Consider the following 7,292-nt stretch of genomic DNA (forward strand, 5'->3'; position numbering starts at 1 on the left):
TCCTCCTCCTCTTCTTCTTCCTCCTCCTCCTCCTCCTCTTCTTCTTCTTCTTTAAATTGTGCATCTGAACGCAGAAAAAAAATACATTGATCAGTACCGCCTTTCAGCCAAAACGCGCGCTACTGCTACACAGAAGTACATATAAAAAATACATTGATCATCAACGATCTTTTTGTATAGAATCTAAATCGTCAATAGGAATCTACCACTGATTTAAGAACCGGCGAAGACTCCTATTGCAGCCACAGATCCTACACATAGAGTTCAATGAAGACCAAATGCTTGGGATGGTTTGAGAAGTAACATACTTAAGGTGGTCAAATTCTTGTTAGGGGAGCGGAGTGGGACTAAAAATAGCGCCTGCCACAACCTATTTAGTACCGGTTCGTGCCACGAACCGGTACTAAAGGTGCTGGCATCTGTAGTACCGGTACTAAAGGTCACCTCCCGCCAAGTCATTTGAACCGGCACTAATGGGAGCATTAGTGCCGGCTCATATGCCAACCGGTACTAATGTTTCACATATTAGGTCCTTTTTCTACTAGTCTAATGATGAATCCAAAAGGCTTTTCTACAAAAGAATATTTCCTCAAGGAAGTGAATGCCCCGTTGAATTGGAGGAAGTATCTAGAGAAATTTTGAAGAAATGTGGTGGAGTACCACTAGCCATTATTACTATCGCTAGTCTTTTAGCCAGTAATGATCAACACATAAAGCCAAAGTATCAGTGGGACAACGTACTCAGTTCTATTGGCCGTGGACTTGCGGAAGGCCGCACCGCGAAGGATATGCAAAGAATACTATCATTTAGTTATTACGACCTACCTTCACATCTCAAATCTTGTTTCTTATATCTCAGTATATTCCCAGAAGATCACCTGATAGTTAAAACATGGTTGATATGGAGGTGGATAGCTGAAGGCTTTATCCTGGGTGGAGAACGAGAAATTAGCCTATTTGAGGTTGGAGAGACATATTACAGTGAGCTGATAAACAGAAACTTGATTCAACCAATATATGCTGATGCTCAATTTGGTTCGGAAGGTTGTCGAGTACATGATATGGTACTTGATCTCATATGTTCTCTATCGAGTGAAGAAAACTTCGTTACTATATGGGATGGCTCTAAGCAAAACAAGAACAATTCAGATAGCGTGATTCGTAGGTTATCCTTTCATAATAGCATGTCAGAGCTCACCACTCATCAGGTTGATGCCGCAAGTATGTCAAAGTTGAGGTCTGTTACTCTGTTTAGAACTGATGATAATCTGATCCGGTCTCTTTCAAGCCTCCAACTGCTGCGTGTGTTGGACTTATCAGGTTGTGATCTTCGGAAAAGTAGCTACCAAATTGATCTTAGGTGTATTGAGAAATTATTACACCTGAGGTACCTAGGGCTACTAGATACATGGGTTGACGCTCTCCCCATTGAAATAGGAAAGCTTCAATTTTTGCAAACATTGGACTTCAGGTTCGAGGTGGGTGAATCTTTCGAGGTACCATCAAGTGTTGTTCGGCTAGGAAATTTGATGTGCCTATATGTTTATGCAAATTATAGATTACCGGTTGGGATAGACAACTTGGTGTCCTTAGAAGAGCTGAGCGTTGTGACGGTGGATGGTACTAATGCGATTGAGAAAGAGCTAGGGAAGCTGGTGGAGCTGAGGGTGCTTCGCATTTTGTGGAAGGGAGACGACGAGAGTGTGTGTAATTCTTTGTTGATGTCCTTGGCCAATTTGCAGAAATTGCGTACCCTAGAGATTTCTCAATATGGGGATGCAAGGTTCGATGCCAGCTGGAACGGCTGGGTGCCCCCTCCACACCTCCACGCTCTTTGGTTCAGGAGTTGTACCTCGGCATTGCGTAGATGGATTAATTCATCATTGCTTCCCGTCCTCTCCTACTTGTTTATACAAGTGGACAGGGTGAGGCCGGAGGTCGACTTTCAGATCCTTGGGAAATTGCCCGCTCTTTGTTTCCTCAATCTGAACACCACCAGAGCCCAATACACTCCTGTCGAAAGATTCATCATTGGCCATGATGCATTCCCTAGCCTGAGAGAGTGTATCCTCTATAATTTCCAGACGGGGCCATCTATGTTTCCACGAGGATCTATGCCCAGGCTTGAATATATTGACTTCTGTGCCCGAGCGTCGCACATCAGTGGTGGTGACTTGGACGTGGACGTGCGGCACCTCCCTTCTCTACACAAAGTAATGGTTTTTGTTTGGTATGAGGGACACTGCTTGCCAGCAGTGCAGAAAGCGGCTGATATGCTGGAGCACGCCTTGAACGTCCATCCCAACCACCCCGCCCTTCGTTGGTTTCCAGAACGTAAGCTTTTGCTCTCCCGCAGCCAGGCTTCTGTAGACTTTGACATAATAAGCTAGCTTAATTCTCTGATCTCTGGCCCAACATTGCAAATTAATTAATGCTCATTCTTTTTTCGTTGTTCCAAAGCTTTACCCAAAGAATTAGTAGAAGAAGGAGAGGAGCCTGTGAGCGACGGAGAAGGCGGGACCGGGACAGTTGTGCTGTAGAGCTAATTTCATCCATTCAAATCCGCAGGTAATTAAGCAGAAGTTACCAGTACATCGCCATCCACAACTGATGTTTTGCTCTCCGTGTTGGTTTCTGCTCCGGCTGATGATTATTAGCGGTGCTTTTGTGTCTTATTTAGAATCAACCATCTTATAAGAAACCTGACATGGCAGAACCTAAGTAGTAACTACAAAACGAAAAATTGTTTACATTCTATCTGACAGGAACGCTACATTTATTCATTATGACTCAGGTGGCATAGTGGTTTTTGGAGGAAGGCATGGCCATGAGTGTGGGATACAAGTGCAGCTGCACTATTATGAAATGGAGGGAGTACCAAGCAAGATCTGAAACCGAAGTACAAGCCAGCATAAAAAAACCAGGAGCTCGAGGAGGGCGACAGTCCGATTTGCAAATTAAGATGTATTCGAGGAGTATTTGCTCAGGAAGAAGAGAGTGACCTGCAATGTCTCCTCTGTAAGAAACAAAAAACAAAAAAGAAGGAGCGCAAAAGCTTCGTTGCAGGATGCGGTTAGCTAGCAAACGCAAAGAAGAATCAAATACAAGGAGTCTCACCAATCGATCGACTGGTGAGTCGCAGAGTCAATGCTTCCATTGTTCTGTTACTTTTAGCTAGCAAATGCAGCGAAGGAGGCCCACTACGGCCTTCCCAAAAAGCCCGCTCCCTAAAGATTGAAAATAGTGGCTTGTACATTTTAGCAGGCACCTTGAGACTTGAGTGCACGGAAACACGGACTAGCCTCAGGCACCAGGTACAGCGTAAAACAAAAAAGAGGGGAGGTAGGCTCACCTCGCCTCTCGTGGATCAACGAAAATGACAGAGTAGGCCAGACCGCCGGAGTCGGAGAAGACAACGGCAGTCCATGTCCCGCGTGCCGACTACTGCTATGACGCTAGTCCGCGTACAGAGGAAGTGGGGAAGGGGATGTGATGCAGACGGCGGGCGGCGGGCGGTGGGCTCAGATCTCCTATCAAGGTTGAGGGGTGAGCGAGCCTGTCGCCGACGACGAGGAGGAGGTCGCCGTCGCCAGTGTGGGAGGCGGCCGACCACGGCGAAACAAAATGGCTTTTTTTTAGTGGTAAAGCAAAAGCTTTATTGATCATAAACCACAAAGTGTGGGATACAAGTAGAATCATGGGGCTGGATAAGCCACAGATGGCGCCTGTGTTCTAATGAAAGAGAAAATCTAGCAAGTTTGTGTGCCGTCTATGTTGACTGAACGACTTTCATACATAAAATTGCATGTAAAATTAGCTGCTCTAGCTTGAATCTCCTCGATGATAGCCCCATAGCGTCCTCTACTGGCATTATTCAGGTCTTGTATTGCTTGTTTTGCATCCGACGAGATAACAACGTTCTGGACTCCCAAATCCTCAGCCAACGCCAAAGCCTCCCGACATGCAATGATCTCCAGTGTGGCTGGATCCTGCATGCCATAAATTAGCAGGGAAGAACTGCTTCCTTGGTCGTCCCGGCATATAGCCGCTGCCGTTCCCCTAGATCGAGCAACACCTGCATCGACATATACCTTAGCAAAACCCGGGGGCGGCGCTTTAGGTCGCGAGCTTCCAACCGTTCTTGTACGTGTACTCGGTTGAGCTGGGGATGGACACTTGATCATGTCAAGTTCAGAGATAAACCTCTGGACGAACATGTGATGTGAGTAGCCTGCGGACTTTGAAATATTCCTTCATGAATCGCCTTCCTCCTAGCTGACCAGATGGCTTGGAAGGCATTTTTGTCAAGGCAATGATACGGCCCAGCCCACGCGATTTTAGATCATAGCCCACACTTTACTAGCCTCACCACACTGGGGTTCTTAGGTTGCCAGGAATTACCGTGTTGCAAATAATCACATTCTCGTATGGAAGCAAAACAAGAGAATAATGCTGGAAATTTAACAAGGCTAAAGAGAGGGTATGAAATCCATGTGGACGCACGCACAATCCAAGAATGGACAATTTATTTATTAAGAGTGTACTGCTTCACACTAATAATTAAACAAGTACACATCTGAACAAGAAGCGGTGCTCCAGTTTCGTCGGGGTTAACAAGCTGGCTACAGTTAGGATGTCCAGACTCCAGACTGAAGCAAGCAGCAGTTACAACAAGACTGGAATTAGACTTTCTTCTCAGGTTCTTGCTTGCTAGCTGGGGCTGGAACTGCAATAATCAAACTCCATGCTTATTACAAGTAAGTTTATTACAGTACGTAGGGAGGACTGGTCAACACTAGAGAAACACGCGTGATTTTCCAAAGGAGACATTTCTGAGAGATCCGATCCAGACTGGATACTGACTATTCGTCAAGTTCCCCGCAAAAAAAAAAAGACTATTCGTCAAGTTCAGTAGATAAGGCTGGTGCAGCTAGTAAACTCTGCACACGCACGACGGACTGAGCCAGCATGTACAGTAACAAGGAGGGGGGAGGAAGATGAGAGGAGGTGGAGGGAGATGGATTGGGTGGGGAGCTGGCCGGCGGCGGCAGCGGTGAGCGAGCGAACGGGTGCCTGACGGGCAATGAGCGGCCCGGGACGTGAAGGCAGCAAGGCGCCGGGGCAGTTGCAGCACTGTATCCTCAGGGTTGAGGACTTCAGGTTCATCACCAAGGAGCCTGGTGGACAGACACCTGCACCATGATGCATGCATGCCACCACATACATGAAACAAATCAGTACCAAAAAAATTTGAATCATCGATCGTGCAACACGGACCACATGTGATGTAATCAGTACCTTTGATATAGTCGATCCAAAACTACGCGGCACTCCGTCGAGATATGAAGGCACAGGCTCACTTGTTAATTTTTTTGTCTCGATGGAGCAACCAGCTTCAGAATTGGCTGCTGGCTACAACTTGTTCTGCAGAATCCGAGGAAATTATCTAAGGTAAATAGAACTCATCGTCTAATTTAAATTTAAATGCCTCAGTTCGTTACTTTGAGTTGGCCAACAGGGGTGAACCTGCTAAACTGGGACTGAAGCTCTGATGGATACCAACAACCCGCAGCAAGATGTTTTTTTTCTTTCTGGATGGTGATCTGTGATGTGCATAAGATGTACTTGGAGGTCCGTGGTGCGCAAGATGTACTGTGTGAGCAAGCTCGTACCCAACCTATTTCATCCGATACTGCAGGAATGAAACGTGTTGTTTTAGCACTGAGATGTATTCATCATAAAAAGGCTAAGCAAACATCTTGCTTTAAACCAAGGAGAATGCAGCACTCTTGTCGTCCAAAACTGTCCAGACAGATGAACTTACCAGAGGATAAATTTAGTCTTCCACTCAAACAGTTAATCTTGCGACACAAATGCTGCCAAAACACTAAGAAGCAAGCGATGTGTGTGTGCCGGAGAAGCTTCTTTTATCTCAGAACTGAAACGTTTATCATAATCCAAATTAGAAGAAAAACATTACAATTGCATCAATACTGATATTGTTACAGATTTTATTTTATTTTTGCATGGTGTCTCACTGTTAAAACCATGAAAGGCAATAGGTACAGTTGATGCTTACTTGAAATGTATACAACAGCTGAATTGGGAGAACAGCTCGATGGCCGTCTCCATCACTCGCTCGCTTGAAATGTATACAACTGCAGAATTCAAGATTGGGTACAATGGTTCTGCATAATCCAAGGAATGAATTCAAAGATCAGAGAAATGAACACGACATATGTCTCCATTGCTGTTATAGTTTGGACGCTACAACCAAGTTGTGAATTCCAACAGCCAAACTGACTGATGGCTATTATTGTTCTGCAGAATCCAAGTAATGAATGTAAATACAGAAAATGAACAAAGCAAGGAAACTCAATTATATAATTCATTACTTTGAGCTGGTCAGTTGGTAAACCCGGTAAATAGGAACTGAAACTCTGAAGGATCAATGCCGGTCAGTGAAACTTTACCATATATATATGCAGTCTCCACAATTGGCACAAGATGTAGTTGGCAGTGGGTGGTACCATGGACTGACCAAGAGCATGAAAAATAACGTACCTCTTCCAATATTGCAAAAAACAAACATGTTTTAGCATCGAGAGATTCAGAAAAGGGTGTGAGACATAGTTGCATTATGGCACCAAAAATGGAGCAAAGAAGGTCTGTTGCTTACACCAATATGCATTCAAAGTGTTTTTTCTTCCTCTTGGATGAAACTTTCCGCCCGGCCATCATTTCAGAACTCCAATGTGTCGAGGGTAGCTCGCGACAAGTATACTGCAGATGGGAGCAACAAGCACCGCTGAGATGCTAAACAAGGAATAATTATAAAAAAAGAGGGAAGGAGTGATTCGCTTACCTTTGAAATGGTCCTGGTAGAACTGCACAGCTACTTCTGGATGATGCTTCTGTCACTTTTACTGCTTATTATTGTTTGGATGAATCAACGAAATCCTGAATGCCAAAGCCACTGTAGGCCGTAATTGTTCTGCAGATTCAGAGTAATGAACGGAAGGTCAGAAAAACAACATAAATCCACTTTATTGATTGTATTGTATCTAAGAATAAGTGAAAAAACAATATATAGGCACTCAGATCCCCTTCCCGTCCCCCGCGTCGCCTCTGGGCGGCTCGGGCGGAGCCCAGCACCGCCGGCGCCTCGTCCCACCCCGCCCCCTCCACCTCCCCTCGCCGCCGCCGAATGACGCGGCCGGGCTAAGCCCGCGCAGCGGACGGCGGCGGCGGGGCTCTCCTGGCCCGCAGCGGCGCGGGCGGCTCTGGATCTC

The 7,292-nt window shown here is 45.7% G+C and overlaps 1 pseudogene; it reads left to right on the forward strand.

Moving 5' to 3' along the window:
- The window catches only part of LOC119339710, a 9,392-nt pseudogene extending 7,002 nt beyond the window's left edge, over window positions 1–2,390 (forward strand).
- The last annotated feature ends 4,902 nt before the right edge of the window (window positions 2,391–7,292 follow it).

The sequence above is a fragment of the Triticum dicoccoides genome, chromosome 7B, assembly GCF_002162155.2.
Source record: "Triticum dicoccoides isolate Atlit2015 ecotype Zavitan chromosome 7B, WEW_v2.0, whole genome shotgun sequence".
NCBI classification, from domain to species: Eukaryota; Viridiplantae; Streptophyta; class Magnoliopsida; order Poales; family Poaceae; genus Triticum; species Triticum dicoccoides.